Source organism: Pseudonaja textilis, chromosome 6 (assembly GCF_049901715.1).
Source record: "Pseudonaja textilis isolate UNSWEBS1 chromosome 6, rPseTex1.2, whole genome shotgun sequence".
NCBI lineage: Eukaryota > Metazoa > Chordata > Lepidosauria > Squamata > Elapidae > Pseudonaja > Pseudonaja textilis.
In genome coordinates, this window is record NC_141995.1 from 23,332,724 (window position 1) to 23,349,297 (window position 16,574).

At 35.0% G+C, this 16,574-nt stretch overlaps 1 protein-coding gene across 1 annotated transcript in view; it reads left to right on the plus strand.

Annotated features, from left to right (window-relative positions):
* The window catches only part of IQCM (IQ motif containing M), a 99,588-nt gene that overhangs the window by 61,807 nt on the left and 21,207 nt on the right, over positions 1–16,574 (plus strand). The gene's annotated exons all lie outside the window — the stretch shown is intronic.

Here is a 16,574-nt window from a genome sequence, read left to right on the forward strand (position 1 = left end):
TTCTTCAATCTCTTTAGGTATCTTAGGTAGATTTACATTCTGCAGGTATTGTTTAACTTTCTCCTCATCAATGTCTTCTTTCTTATACAAATGCTTATAAAAATCATAAATAATCTCTTTTTTTTCTTTGCTGCCATAACAAATTTTACCTTGGTCGTCTATTAACTGCGGTATTTTCCTCGACTCTTTCTCCTTTCTCAATTTGTATGCTAGCCATCTACCTGGCTTATTTGCATCCTCAAAATAATTCTGTTTAGCATTCCTAATTTTCTGTGCCAGTTCTTCTTTCTCTATTAAGTCCATTTTATGTTTAGTTATATCCAGTTTCATTTTAACATCTTTTCTGTGTGGCATTTTCTGTAATTCTTTTTCAAGTCCCTTATATTCATCATCCAAGGCTTTAAGAGTTCGCCTTTTCCTGTTATTCTTTTTCTTGTATAGTCTATTATCAAGCCTCTAACATAGGCCTTCATTGTGTCCCAAACATTCTGTATTGAGGTGTCTTCTTTTCTGTTCTCTTTAAAGAAGAAGGCCAATTCTTTCTCCATCCATTGTATAAATTCCTTATCCTTTAAAATAGAATTATTTAATGTCCATCTCGATCTTTTCCTTTGTCCCTTCCATTCAATTGTCAATGGGTTATGGTCAGCCCAAGTACTTGTTTCAATATTTACTTCTTGAATACTAGACATTAAATCTGTTGAGATCCAAATCATATCCAGTCTGGACCATGATAGATGCCTATTTGAATAGAACGTAAATTGCTTAGATTTATCATTTCTTTCTCTCCATATGTCTTTTAAAGTTAATTCATCTATCATTTTAAAAAGGATTTAGGAAGAGTTTTCCTGTTATGCTTTACTGTTGTTGCAATATAGTCAAATCTATTATCCACAATTCCATTAAAGTCTCCCATCATAATTACATTAGCATAGTCAAGTTCGGCAGTCTTAGTATGTAATTTTCTATAGAATTCTTCCTGTTTATCATTCGGGCATAAATTGCAATCAAAAGTATCTTTCTATTATTGTCCATTATTTCTACCATTAATATTCTCCCATCATCATCTGTATAAATCATTTTTGCTGGAATGGCCTCTTTAATATATAAAACCACCCCTCTTTTCTTGGATTGTGTCAAAGAGGTAAACAATTTCCTAATTTTGGTTGTAATAACAATTGTTCATGTTGCTTTTTAATATGAACTTCTTGTAAACAAATTATGTCGAACCTTAATTTCATTAATTTATGGAAAATCTTCCTTCTCTTAGCAGCTGAATTCAGTCCATTTATATTCATTGTAATCAATTTTTTATCTTCCATAATTATATTTTATATTTAGATTTAACCACTCTCGTGGGTCTTGCCTCACGTTGATCTTTAATATCCACTTGTCCACCTACTGCACCTTCTTCTTTTCCAACCTCCATTTGTTCCTCTTGGGATTCAATTGATGGGACCTCCTTTCCTGCTCCTCCTTCTCTGCCTCCAAAAACCTCTGCACAAAACAGTTCTGCTTTCTCAATTGAATCAATTCTATGTCTCTGTTCCTGCCACGTAAACATCAATCCTTCTGGAATCAACCACCTGTAAGACACCTCTTTTTTCCAATAACCTTTTAGTCAGGAATCGGTATTCTCTTCTCATCTCTCTCACTCTTCTAGGTATTTGTTTTAAAACCAAAATTTCTTTACTTTTGTATTTCAGTGGCTTCTCTCTTGCTACTTGCAATATTTGTGTCTTCAGAGATTTTTTAATAAATCTAATATGAACTTCTCTGGGTAGGTTATTTCTCATTGCATATCTTGTAAAAACTCGATATATCTCATCAATTCCATCCATCATCTTCTCTTCTGTTATCTCGAGCGCCTCCGCCAGAATTCCTACCATTATCGCAACCAAATCTTGTCCTTTTTCTTCTTCTATATTTTGGAATCTAAGATAAAATTCTGATCTATCCAACTCCCACTTCAACATCTCACTTTTTTCTTGTTCAATCGCTGTTAATCTATTGTCGATATTTCCAATTTTCTCCTCTCTTTGTTTGCCTCCCTCTTCAACATTTTGGAGTCTCTCTTCATATTTTCCATCATCTGTTCCATCCTACCTGTTCTTTGTTCAATAGTATCCATTTTTACCTTAAGATCTTGAATTCCTTGCATAATCATCTGGAAGGATACTCTTTCTTGTTCTTTTTCTTTCTCTTTATCTTGCTTTAACAATGTCTGAATTGAGCGCTGTCCAGATGATGGGGAGGCAGAAGCAGACATAGAGGCACCGAAGATATAAATTTCTTACTCATTTTAAGTGGTTCCAACTCTTCAAGTTTTTTCAAATTTTAATCCACAAAAAAAGAAAAAAAATATGAAATTATAATCCAAGGTAAAAGGCCAACAATAAAAAAGCCAAAGTGAGAGAAAAAAAGAAAAAAGAAAAAAAAAAAATTCTTCAAATTCTTCCTGACCTTAGTCCAATAAAAAAGAAAAAAAACCATAAAAAAAGTAACAGTAAAAATAAAAACCCAATAATAATAATAAACAAGACAAAGCCAAAAAGGAAGAAGGGAAGAAGAAAAGAGAAAAACAAAAAACAAAACAAAAACCAAGAAAATAAGTTTCTTCAGATTCCACACCTTAGTCCAGCCAGAAAAAAAAAAAAAAACCTCAATTGAAAAAGGAAAAAAAAATAGTCCGCTGATGTACATTAAAAAAAAAAAAAGGAAAAAGAGAAAACAGGATCCAAATAGGCAAAAGAAAAAATAAAATCAGTTAAATCAAAATAAAATATAAGTAAGAAAAAAGAAATTCAGAGGCTTCCTTTGCAAATAAATCAAGCTTAAAAGTAAGGACCTTGATGTTAGTGAAGGGGTTGGCAGAACTCAAAAAAAACAACAACACTGCACTCTATTTAATTATCCAAGGCTCTAATTATAACTCCTTCTCTTTCCCACAAGCTTCAAAGCTGAGCCATGTATATCCAGAAAGACACCTGTAATAATATTCCACAAAGTGCTTTCCTCTATCTTATCAGGGATGTCCTTGAGAAGAAGAGTCTATTTTTATTTTATTTTTTAAATATTTCCGAGCCTCTAGGTGGCAGTGTTACAAAGTATCATAGTTCTCACTTTCCCCCTCCTCTCTTAAGGGAAAGCGGCTTGCAAACACAAAAACAGAAACCGAAAAAATCAAACAAAATCAAGAGAAGCCTCTAGCCCAGAAAAAAAAAAAAAAAAAGTCCAGAAGAAGAATAAAACATATGAATATATAGAAAAAGAAAACAGTCCAGTTATCCAATAAATAACAATAGAGTCCGGAAGCAAAGAAAAGAAAAAAAATGGATTCTCTCTTTGACGTTTCCCTAAAAAACGCCGCTAAATCAATTTTGTCAAAAACAAAACAAAATCATACAGGTTTCTTCAGATAATTAGAGTAAACTTTCAAAATTCAAAAATTAAATAAAAAAAGTTCTCACCCAACCGACAAACTCTTTCTCAAACTCTTTCCGTCTGGAGTCGCCCGCCTCAGCAGCATGGGGCTGCCTCTCCGCCGCTGGCAAGAAGAGCTTCACCCGGGCTCTCCAGGGATTTTGCGGTATCCCGGAATCCTCAGGATATGCTCTTCACGATGGCTGTCCCTACGGGACAGCGTGGAATCCGTTGGACCGGCCAGTGGCGGAGATATCGGCTGCAATCGAGGAGCTCGATTGCAGACCGTATCGCCACGGCGCAAGCTCCTCCCATCTCAGATCAGTTACTAAAAAATTTTATACTTGTGAAAATCGGATTACTTCTTGATAAGTTTCTTTTCTTTTTCTTTACTGTAATCTTTTCTATTCTATTTCTTTTTCTATTTTTGGTTTTTCTTTTATGTACATTCTATTCTTTCTTTTTATTCTTCTATTTTTTCCAACAATACGGCCTCCCAATAGGAAGTCCCAGCATGTTTTATAGGCATGAAATGAAATTAAGCCCCTCCCCCCAAATTAAGGCCTATATTAAAACATGCAAAATGGGGGGGGGGAATGGCAGGGGGGCTTGCCATTAGGAAGTATTTTTGTTGCACACCTGGATATGGTGCTGCCTGCGTTGACCCCGATACGAAGTGCCCCACCAATGCCGAGGTCAACATCCAAGCCGTCGCCACCTGCCCACCCAAAGATGCAAGGGGGGGGGAATTAAGTCACCCCCCAAAAGACGGCCTATCCATTTTTTCAGGGCTCAAAAAAAAAAATAAGACCCAGCCTTATTATATGAGAAACACGGTAGTTTATATAGTTGTTATGTATTAGGTTTTATTGTTGTAATTATAATCTTTATCAATTTACTATAAAAAAAGATCAGACAAAGGACTGTAAATATATCTATTTTAGTTTGTTTAGTTCATTTACTTATTTGACTCAGTCAGATTGACTCAGGTTGGTAAAATGAAGATTGGGAGCAATATGCTAACTCTGTAAACTACTTAGAGAGGGGTGCAAAGCACTGTGAAGTGGTATATAAGTCTAAGTGCTATTGCTTATTTACTCTCAAAACCAATTTATAAAGAACGGAGACATGTATAACAGTGATCAGGTATAATTGTTCTTGAGGAATTTTTACCAAAAGTTGTGGCAGAATTGGAACAGACTTTAACTTTAGATCGTATTCCTTCATGAAGTTTGCTGTTTAACCTTACTTTACTATCTCCAGGTACCTTACTCTGCATTGTTTCTGCTCCATGGTGAATCAGCCCTGAGTCTGACAAATCTCCAGCTTTTTTTTATTCGTGAAAGCTGCATCCGTTTATTTTTGACTCTGCTCTGTTTTATTGGAAACTAGTTAATGCTAATATTTTGTTAGACCTTGTGAATAATCCATTTTCATCTTGGTTTCTGAACAAAAGCCAGCCATCAATGCCATCTGTTTACTGGGTTCAGCATTTTGTTCCTGAAACTTATTTCTTTATGTATAATACTTTAAAACTTTTTCCTTACCCTTCTTCCTAATAACCTAGTTTCCCAGTAATATGCATTCTTAGTCACAGCTACTCCACAGCATTCAGGTATAAACTTGAAAACATGTTACTATTTCACCTTTGTAAGTCACAGGGACTTTTTAATGAAACAGAGAAATGGTTTGGCACCCAGAAAGATTTTGGCACATTTTAGGGGTTTGGCTACATTTTTTAAATAATTGTTCTTCTCTCATAATAACCATTCACACTTTCCCCCCCTTTGTAAGTAATGTATGAAATGTAAATGAATGCACTGTTTGGAAGAATGTGGAAGGAAAGAGATTAAAGCAGGGGTGTCAAATTCAATTTCATTGAGGGCCGCATCAGGGTTGTGTTTGATTTTGGGGGGCCAGGTGGGTGTGGCCAAGGTGGGCACACACAGCCCTCCCAAGCTCTGTTTTTGCTGGCAAAGGCACCACGGACCAGTCCTTCAGTGTTTCCAGGGTGGCCCTGCAGGCCAGATTAAGCCCTGCAGGCCTTGAGTTTGACACCCCTAAATTAAGGGATTTGTGTAATTCCAAAACCCTTGGCACTGTTCTATTGATCAGCAGAAGGGACAGAGGGCAAGCACTGATTGGCTGAAAGTATTCTCTTTGTTTAAGGTTAACAGAAGTAATGGAACTGTTTCAGACTTATTTGTGAGATACTGCGACCTAATCAACTGCTCAAAACTGATAAAATATGCATTATGATATATTACATACTGTGAATATTACATTGACAAATGTCTAACTAAAATTAATATTGTACCTGTGACAATAAACTGAAAACAGAATAGGATCCAATTTATTATTGGCAAATTTAATACTGTGGTAGAATGGAAATCTGTGATGTATTGGTTATTTGTGCTTATCTTTATCTAGAATAGATTGCAAGGTTAAACAACTTAATTCACTTTGAAGGACAATTTTATATAAACATATTACTGTCTATTGATAATGATTTCACAATTCCCAAGGGGTGCGTATATGGAATTTGCAACCTAATCAAATAGGTCTTTTCATTCAGTGTAACTCAGAGAGAGGTCCAAAGGAAACACAACCTTGAAACCTGCTTATATTCAATTCAAAGTCATTTTAGCTAGAGCATTTTAGCTATCCAGTAGAGTCAAGGCAATGAGTCAGAAGTTTTCTGAAAGAGGGTAAGAATTGAAACAGCTGGATAATTGAATGGATGGTGAGAGACAAAGGTTAAGTCAGCTTGAATTCTATTTTCGCTGCTTGTGGGAAGTCTATTGGCTGGGAGTAGTTTGTATGTCACAAATTATTGAAACTACAATATGGCATATTAAAAAGAATTGACAGAGTCAGTTCCTTTGGGGCCTGGAATATCTATTCAGCTCCGAGTTTAGGTAGGAATTAATTCAAATGTTTTTTTTTTTTCCAACTAATTGCCCATCAGTTGTGCTTTTGGCAAGAAATCCTATTTCAGGAATTAGATATATAAAATCTATATCACTACAAAGATTAATAATATAGAAAAACATATGTTTTATGTTTTCAAATAGAATGGCATTTATTGTACTTTGTTTCAAATAGTCATAGTCATCGAACATCTAGATGTGTGTGCTGGGATGAATCTGAGGGACCGATAAATTCTGATTGAATCTCATAGCTTATATATGAAACAATTCAAAATGCGGTTCCCCAGCTGCCCAGTTCTACAAAACACATATGGTTAAGGGTATAAATTACAGCACTCCACCACCTCACCCATCATACTTGATCATGCTCTGCCAATGCTTGATTAAACATGAACCATTAAATATAGCAATAGTTGTAATCATCATGAAAATTGCTCTTTCTCGTGAACAGAATGCACTGAGCAAATAAAGTAATGAAAGATTATATTTGTCTATCTAGGTAATCACCTTCTTTTTATAAGAAAGAAGAAACACAGAAGCGAAGATATAATTTAAAGCTGCAAGTGTAGAATTTTTCACTAATCTTTAAGAATTACAAGATCACTTAAAGAATAAAAAATGAAAAGATATATTAAATATAACAGAAAATATAATTTTCTGGCAAAGAAAGGCAGTTTTTCTAGGATATTGTCTAGAAACTAGTTCCAGATATATTTTACCATGACTTAAGAGATAATTACAATATACATTTCCTAGCTAGCTTAGCTACCATTAAAGATCAGTATAATTTTATGTTAGAAATTTCCAGGATAGCAGAAGGAATTATTAGTAATTAAATTAATTACAGTTACAGGAACTGGGGTTGGCTAATCTAGTAAAGAGAAGGACCAGGGGAGACATGATAGCGGTCTTCCAATATTTGAGAGGCTGCCACAGAGAGGAAGGGGTCAAGCTATTTGCTAAAGCACCCGAAAGCCAGACAAGGAATAATGGATGAAAACTGAACAAGGAGAGATTCAACCTGGAAATAAGGATAAACTTTCTTGCAGCGAGAACAATCAACCAATGGAACAGCTTGCCCTCGGAAGTTGTGGGAGCGCATCACTTGAGACTTTCAAGAAGAGATTGGACTGCCATTTGTCAGAAATGGTGTAGGGTCTCCCCCTTGGGTGGGGTTTGGACTAGATGACCTACAAGGTCCCTTCCAACTCTGATTATCTGTTAATGTAAGATTTTACATTCCCATCTAATGTTTTTGTGGACAGTTACTTGCTAAATACAAAATGTATAAGTCACCCAGAATTGTGCCTAGATGAGACAGATGGCACACAAATCTAATGAATGAATGAATCAATAAATACATACATACACATATCTTATAGTAAAGGGAATATCAAAAGTAGATAAAGTGTACTAATTTATATGAAGCTGCACAGAGCAGAGCAGAGCAGAACTTGTGAGATTTTAATTAATGCAGATGAGTTGAGATCCTTTTTAAAAATATCCATACGGGCATAGAGAAAATTTGGAAATAAATCAGTATGCGTATTAGGAATGGAAAACCGAAACATTTCCTATTGGTATATGGACTGGGACTTTTCCTTATCACAGGCACAAATAAATTAATAAATGTATTTTATCTGGTAATATGTGCTTTGACTCTGAACTAGTCCCATTTCATTTTGATTGAAATTCAGTTTTCAAAGCAAGACTAATTTAACTTGTATCCAGCCCACTGGTCCATATTATGGCAAAAGGCTATTGATACCTCACTGCTAATCTGGTTAGGATGTTCAATAAAGTGTTCTTATTACTATATTTGTCTGGTAATATGCATGTGGAAGAATGGGATAAATGTCTAAAGTTCTTCAAGTCCATTTTATGGGTAGGGGTAAAATTTCCCTTTCCTTTCTGTACCCTACTGGTGAGTAATTAACATTTCTGTTCAGTTCTAATTATAGTTCTTGTATCTCAGTCATTATGTTAATAGTCTTATTCTGTAGTATGTGAGATTGCATTCATTATCACTGGTGAGTTAAATCTTTATTAAAGAAGAATTCCCTCAGGTCCCATTCTGAAGTTAAGTAATTATTCATTTGGTTTTATCCTTGCAATTAGTTCTATACTGTAGAGCTGATTATTGAGTTTCTATGTCCACCATGCCCCCAATCCCACCCTGAACAACATTAACTCACCCTGGTAAACAAATGCCTTAACATATCCCAATGTGTTCAGAAATACGTTATTATGTAATGAAATAAGGAATTGCAATGCACTAGTTCCCAGCACAAGCACAAGCAAAAGTTCTAGCTGTGTTGTGGATTAGATGGAAGATAATTAGGACTCCTACATCAGATACAAACTGTATGGGTCAGATTTTAAGCTGCTCCCTCAAAAGATCTCAGTAGGTTGATGAGATATGGGACAGAGGAGGAAAAGTATAAGGTAGGATAAATGTTGGTAACTCTAGGATTTCTTTGCCATGATGTAATCACATGGCAGACAAGGAAAATGTGAAGGTGTATATGTGACCTTGATATATATATATATATATATATATATATATATATATATATATATATATATATATATATATATGTGTGTGTGTGTGTGTGTGTGTGTGTGTGTGTGTGTGTGTGTGTGTGTATGTATGTATGTGTATATATATATATATATATATATATATATATATATATATATATATATATATATGTGGATCTTTGGTTGTTCGGGTTTTCTCCCACGTAAGGTTCGAAGTATCTAGGCAACGTTTGATGAAGTCTCATTCATCATCTTCAGGCTTCTGTCTCCGGCTCTGTGCTTCTCAGAGTAATGGAGATTGCAGCTGCTTCCTCCTACATACATACATACATACCCTAAATGGCATTGGATCTGGCTAATATTTGAATGAGAGTTCTCCAAGAAGCACTAGGGATATAATCTACTATAGAACAAAAAGACAACAACAAAAAAAGAACGCCACGGGGGGGACGGGACGGGGGGTGGGACATTTCTGGGTTGTTGCCAACAAGGACAATCATTTTTTTCTTATAGTCACCAGGATCTGAACAAGATTTTTTCCTTAGATCCTTGTATTTTCTCTGCTCCTTTCCTCTAGATCAGGGGTGTCAAACTCGTATCGTCATGGCGTCATTATGTGATGTGTCATGACTTTTCCCCCCTTTTCTAAATCGGGCACAGGCATGGCCAGCGTGTGACACATTGGCCCGTGGGTGGTGAGTTGAACCCATGCTCTAGATATATGAGGCTCTCCAATTGCTTTATTTTATTTTTAAATTGTTTTGTGAAAATATTATATTACAGTGGAATTACAATTATTCATTTGCAATCATTGAAAGAGGGTACTGTAGCTCAATAAAACTCAAACATGAAGAACACTTTATTTACTTATGAATTATTTTAATCCACACAGCCTCTCTTCCCCCCCCCCCCAAATAATTATGTTTTAATAAAGAAAATGGAATGATTCTTTCAATTCATAAATGGTGGAAAACTAAAGTAAGCAGATAAATCTCCACACATCATCTTTAGTGAAGCGTACAAACTAGCACCTGCATTTCCTTCATTGGATGAGGAGAATACATCTTTCTTCTTTTGTCCTGGCCACTTTTGACAGAATGATTGAGAGTGTTTTAACAAACTGCATCACTATTTGGTTTGGTGGCTACAGTACCTCAGACAGAAAGTCAATACAGAGAGTGGTAAGGACAGCCGAGAAGATTACAGGAAGTTCACTTCCCCTTATTCAGGATACTGCTTATAAGCGCTATGTTCTTAGAGCTCAAAGCCGTGTTAGATACCCCACACAACCACTTCATGGTCTGTTTCTGTTGCTCTACTCTGGGAGGAGGTTTCAAAGTATTTCTAGCAGGACTACCAGATTCTGTAACAGCTTTGTTCCCTATGCCATCCATCTGGAAAACTCGCAAGATTCATTTTTCTTGCCATGTATACATCCAAACTAGACTGTGTTGTTTCTCTGTATGATATAATATATGTGGGTATATGCATAATTTTGTTTTATTTATTTATTTATCTATTTTGTCATGTTTATGTAGTGTATATTGGAGGTGGTGACCCTTCGAGAGCTGTATGCAACAGAAGTTCATTTTAATATATGCTGATTAGTGTACATTCAATGACAGTTATTCTATCTATTTAAATAAAAGTTATTTACAAATAGCAAAAATAAAGTAAGTAGATGTCTTTGTATACATTGGTGAACTCTTTATTAAAAATGGGGGAAAAGGCAGTGGGGAAAATAAAGTCAGTTGTGAGGAATGTTTGTTTAAAGAAATAAAAAGGTATTCAGGAATGTGCTTTTGCTCTATAGAATCGATGGAAGCTGAGTGAATCAGGAGAAAGTTAAGTGAGTTCTATGCACTGGGAATGGTTAGTTAAGCAGAAATGTATTAGGTAGTTTGGTTGTGTAGAAATAATTCGTGAGGAAGAGTAACTTTTTATAAAATTTTATCATTGTAATGAATAAAAAATTATCATTGTAATGAATTTAGGTTATACATTGTGACATACGTACAAACTGTTAAAAATTTCCTACGATGCTTTGGTTTTTTTTCACAATATCACAGAGCAAACTACTCACCTCAAAGAGGTGGAATTAAATTGTCTTTGAACTGCTTACTCTTGTTTCTTAATCTTCTTTTAACTTGTTGTAGGCTTATCTATTTGATGCCTGTTTGATTAACAGAGAATTTGTTTTCCTTCTATTATTAAAGATGTAATTTTTTGTATGGCCAGTTAAGACCACATTGTTCATGTCAATTGTTTCATATCTGAAATGTGGGGCTGCTATTCCCTTTGTATCTTGGGCTTTTGTAGAGCAAAACAAAGATTTGTTACTGGTCTTTGCTATCATTGGTAAAGGTCTGTTGCAACATGAAAGAAGTTTATAATTAGGTGACAATAAAGGTATTTTTTTCCTAAAGATCTGTTTTGTGTGTCTGTGTATATGCCTTATTTGTGCTTTGCAGAGTCTAATGAGAGCCACTTCTGACTGGTCTCAGAATTGGATTGTAAAACTAGAGCATATAAAACTTTTGCTAGACCAATACTCAAATACTCATCAGTCTGGAATCCGTACTGTATATCGGACATTAATGCAATTGAGCAAGTCCAGAAGTATTTCACAAGAAGAGTACTACACTCCTCTGATTGCAACAGAATACCCTATATCGCCAGACTTGGACAACCTTGAACTACGCCGCCTACGGTTGGACTTAAGCATAGTACACAAAATTATCTGCTACAACGTCCTACCAGTCAATGACTACTTCAGCTTCAACCACAACCATACAAGAGCACACAACAGATACAAACTCAATGTAAACCACTCCAAACTTGATTGCAGAAAGTACGACTTCAGCAACAGGGCTTGGCTAGTCTAGTAAAGAAAAGGACCAGGGGAGACATGATAGCAGTCTTATTTGAGGGACTGCCATAGGGAGGAAGGGGTCAAGCTATTTTCTAAAGTGCCTGTAGGCCAGACAAGGAATAATGGATGGAAACTGAACAAGGAGAGACTTAACCTGAAAATAAGGAGAAACTTTCTGACAGTGAAAACAATCAACCAGTGGAACTTGCCCTCGGAGTTGTGGGAGCACCATCACTTGAGACTTTCAAGGAGAGATTGGACTGCCATTTGTCAGAAATGGTGTAGGGTCCCGGGGCGGGGGGTTGGACTAGATGACCTACAAGGTCCTTTCCAACTCTAATTAACTATTATCTGTTATCTGTTAACAGAGTGGTCAATGCCTGGAATGCACTTCCTGACTCTGTTGTTACATCCTCTAACCCCCACTCCTTTAATCTCAAACCTCAGTCCATTCATAGGCTCATATATATTTGAACAGGACAATTATATTACTAGCAAAATCATTTATCTCTAAAAACTACTACTGCTTTTTAGAGTCCTTGAAATATCTCTTAAATACTTAGGGATGGCTTGCTTCCAAATCTACAGTAGAATAAGATGCTGTATGCAAATCCATAATAATTAAGTGTTGTATATTTAAATGTCTCTTAATGGGGGGAACTCACATAAAATTTACATTAAATTATTTTCAAGCATTTTCAACAGTACTCAATAACTTTATTATGCTATGTTGTAATTTTACAAATGGTTTCATATTTGCCTTCTGTCTCTGACTAAATCTCTTTCCTTCTCTTATTAATCTTTTGCACAATGGGAAGTCTAATTAATAATGTAAGCCACAGCTTTCAGAGAAATGAGACCATCAATTTAATGTCATTCACCTTTTGTTGCAGACAAATTGTTTATTAATCTTTTGCAAATTATGCTCATGTTTTAATAAAATACTATAGCTTGGAGCAAAATTCGGTTTGATCATAGAGACCAGAAATACTGTTTTATGCATAGTACAAATATGAACATTTAAATACTGTTATTTTATTTATTTATTAGTATCCCACCTTTATTATTTTTACAAATAACTCAAGGCAGCAAACATTTGACATACTTTCCTCCTCCTATTTTTCCATAACAACAATCCTATGAGGTAGGCTGGGCCAGTGGTAGGCTGCAACAGGTTTAACAACCAGTCCTGTGAGCACACGCATCATGCGTGGAACATTGAATAAACACCAATTTGAAACTCTACAGCTCACTTCTAGCCTTCCCCAGTGAGTAGAACAGCTGAGGCGTGGTAATCCACTTTGCCGCACGAATCAGTTGAGCTGCAAAAGAAGGAAATGTAAGACAGGATAGGGCAGGTGAAGATGGGTGGGGCCAACTGATTGTCTTTCATACCGATTTGCTAGAACCGGTGCGAACTGGCAGCAGCCCACCACTGGGTTGGGCTAAGAGAGAGTGTTTGGCCCAAAGTCACCTTACTGGCTTTAATGGCTAAGACGGGATTTCAACTCACAGTCTTCTGCTTTCTAGCCTGGTGCCTTAACCACTTAACCAAATTGGCTCAGTTAGCAATATAAATTAATAGTAATAATGAAGCATCATACATACCTCTTTATACCATATTATTCTTTGCTTCTTCTCCACACTTCTTTGCTTTTTGCCTGAATATAAATAAGAAAGAAACTTTCACTCCACAATGATGATTAAAGAGTTATGTTGTTTAATGGGCTAAGGAAAGCTTCCCTAAGATCAAGAGCCACTGACAGTCATCTCTATATGATTGAAAAAAATGCTGTCCATTACATTTCTAGTTGTAGAATCTTGCAAATTGTAATTTTGTTTTATGATTTTCTGTCAAGAAAAAATATACTCTTTTTATCATTTGCTAGCACTTACTTGAAAGCCAATTTGGTGTAGAGGTTAAGGCATCAGACTGGAAATTGGGAGAGCCTGAGTTCTAGTTCTGCCTTAGGCACAAAGCTAAGTGACTTCTTGGGCCAGTCACTTTGTCTGAGCCTTAGGAAGGAAGCAATGGCAAACCATTTCTGAAAAAACGTACCAGAAAAACTGCAGGGATTTGTCTAGGCAGTCTCCAAAATTCAGACCCAATTGAATGAAATAAAAAAAAATCCACAACTACTTAGCCAACCAACAATTTGCCATTTTAATTATTTATTCATTAGAGTTTTATAACAGCAAGTGTATTGTATTGGTTAAGGAAACCCAAGGAAAACAGTGAAGTTAGCCTTACTTTTATTAAGGAGCTCAATATTTTTATACTGCCCATTAAAGCAGGTGTGCCTTTTCTGATTAGATTGATTAAATTCTCACATGAAAATGGAATTCTTTTGTATAAGTGAACATCAAACCAGAACTTCCTTAAATATTTCTACAATATGATTATAAATGAAAATGGAAAACATGTTTTGCTGAGATTGGAATAGAACAACTTCAACTAAAACATGCCATTGAAACTTTCTGAATGGTTTGTGTCCTGATGTAATGAAACAGTTTTAAGGATTCTATTTGCTGTTGAAACAAAACACATTTCAAGTATTTTAGTTATAAGAAACAATACAACATAATACGAATCTTTTGTTCTCCTCCCACCCATACAAATACTACAAGAATAGATGGGGCTATAGGCTGTAAGCCAGCCAATTTACATAAAACCACTAGTGATATAATTTTAAAAAATTCTGAAAGAATAGAATTAAAACAAATTTAACAATTTGCCTTTCTTCCTAGAGAATCAATCTTCACTTTGTTAAATAAAGCCCCTTAGGCTATAAGGAAACGAATATATTATCTACATTATTTACCTACTTTAAAACATTTGGCAGTTAAAAAATTATTAACATGTTTATGCTATACCCAATGTGGTGCTTACATTTTTGCTTTATAATTACAATATATTAGCAAAAACCTGTTCTACAACCAGCAGGTAAAATATATTCAGAAAGCTCACAAGAGGGCAAGAACAGTCTCATATAGCCTTATACATAGCCACATTCTTAGCCAGCAACAAACATACAACCATACACCCAGCAGAAGTTAAAGAAAAAAATTTAGCAGCACAGGAGGACAAGAGACGATGCAGAATCTTCTGTTTTGGCATTTTACGATGCTGTTTAGAAATTCAGCATAGTAATAAGCACAGAAAAATATAACAAAGCTCAAAACAACTAAATTAACATGGTATTAATTTCTGCTTTTACACAGGCTCAACAGCATTAGCAACATTTTTCTATGAAACCCAGTAGAAATTGCAACCACCCACCAACATGACCTGAAGCTTTCCTATAGTAAAGACTTTAAAAAAAATAAAAAGAAAAACTACAACTTGCCAAGTAGTTTGGCAGGAATGCAACTACAAGCAATCTTCTGAATGGCCATGTGCTTAACTGCTGTTTTTTCTCAACACTCTATCACCCGTAACAGCAAGGATATAACTAGTTCCTGCCACTATGCTGGTTAGGCTAGAAGAAGGTTGAAGAAAAGCAATTCAATTAAATAACATCCAATTAAATAAGTTAAATAAGTTGGAGCATGCAACTGATGCCACTCAAAGCACTAAGTTTTATCTTAATCCCAAAACAATCTTCTTAAAATGTGAATGCATAAACATGGAAACATTTTGAATGTTACAAATTAACATTTTATCAAACCTACCGAATAAAACGGTATAAATATTCATAATATTTTAGCATATATTTTAATAAAAAATATAATGGTCTTCTTCATATTTGAAGGCTTTCTAATTTTCTGCTCCTATTTTTTTTGTCAGTTTTTCTCCCTTTTATTTTGATGGTATCCATGAATATGCATCAATGCAGTATCTCTAATCATATCCTCCTGGTCAAAGCTTCAGTCCAAGCTACAGTATGTGAAATGGCACTTCATAAACAGTTAATAGGATCTGGGAAGTGTTGTTAGCTCTTGCATAACGTGTTCACATATTGCAATCCCATCCTTTCCCTTCTGTTAGAGAATCATAACGGGACTGTATTTTGGCAGAAGAAAGGTGCTATATTCTTCAAACTAGCAGTTCTAACTTCTTTTATTTGTTTTTCCTAATTACAAACCTTTGCTGACATGCCTTGAAATGACTTTTTAAAAACAATTTCACCTTTCAGCTGTTAGTCTTGACTGTATGAATCTTCATTAATGTGCTTATAGATATATTTCTATGTAAAAAGACATTATAATTAAACAACAGATGCTTCATTAATTTAGGAATAAAGGCCGGGTATGTTGTTTTCTCTTTTCTTAGTGTATGAATACAGTAGTTTTCACTTTGATGAATGAATGGCTCTATTTACCATTTTTATTACTAATGAACTGGACTGTTCAGTAAAAATGATGTGACAAAAATATATGACATTTAGTTATTTCATACTGGAGAAAATAAACCCCATCACTAAAATGGTTTCTGTAGTAATATTTTCAGTTTATATATTTAGGAGTTATTGACATTCATTTAATTAGTTTGGACCAGAACTTTTGGCTAAAATGTAACTTCATTTATTTTAGCCCACCTCAACCTGGACCAGAATAGCAATCTGTTTCTACTTGATAGTTTAAGATATGAATATAAGAAGAGTACACAGCTCTTCTTATAGTATAAGAAGAGTAAACAGCTTGTCAAACTTGGATTCTTAAAATATATATGCTAAACTGAATAGTTTTATATTATATTGCAAGTTTACATGTGGTATTTTGTACAATACAGCTGTTATGAGTTACTTCATATGTTATCTTTTCTTTATATAGCAGAAAGGTTTGTATTTATTATGGTAAGAAAAATA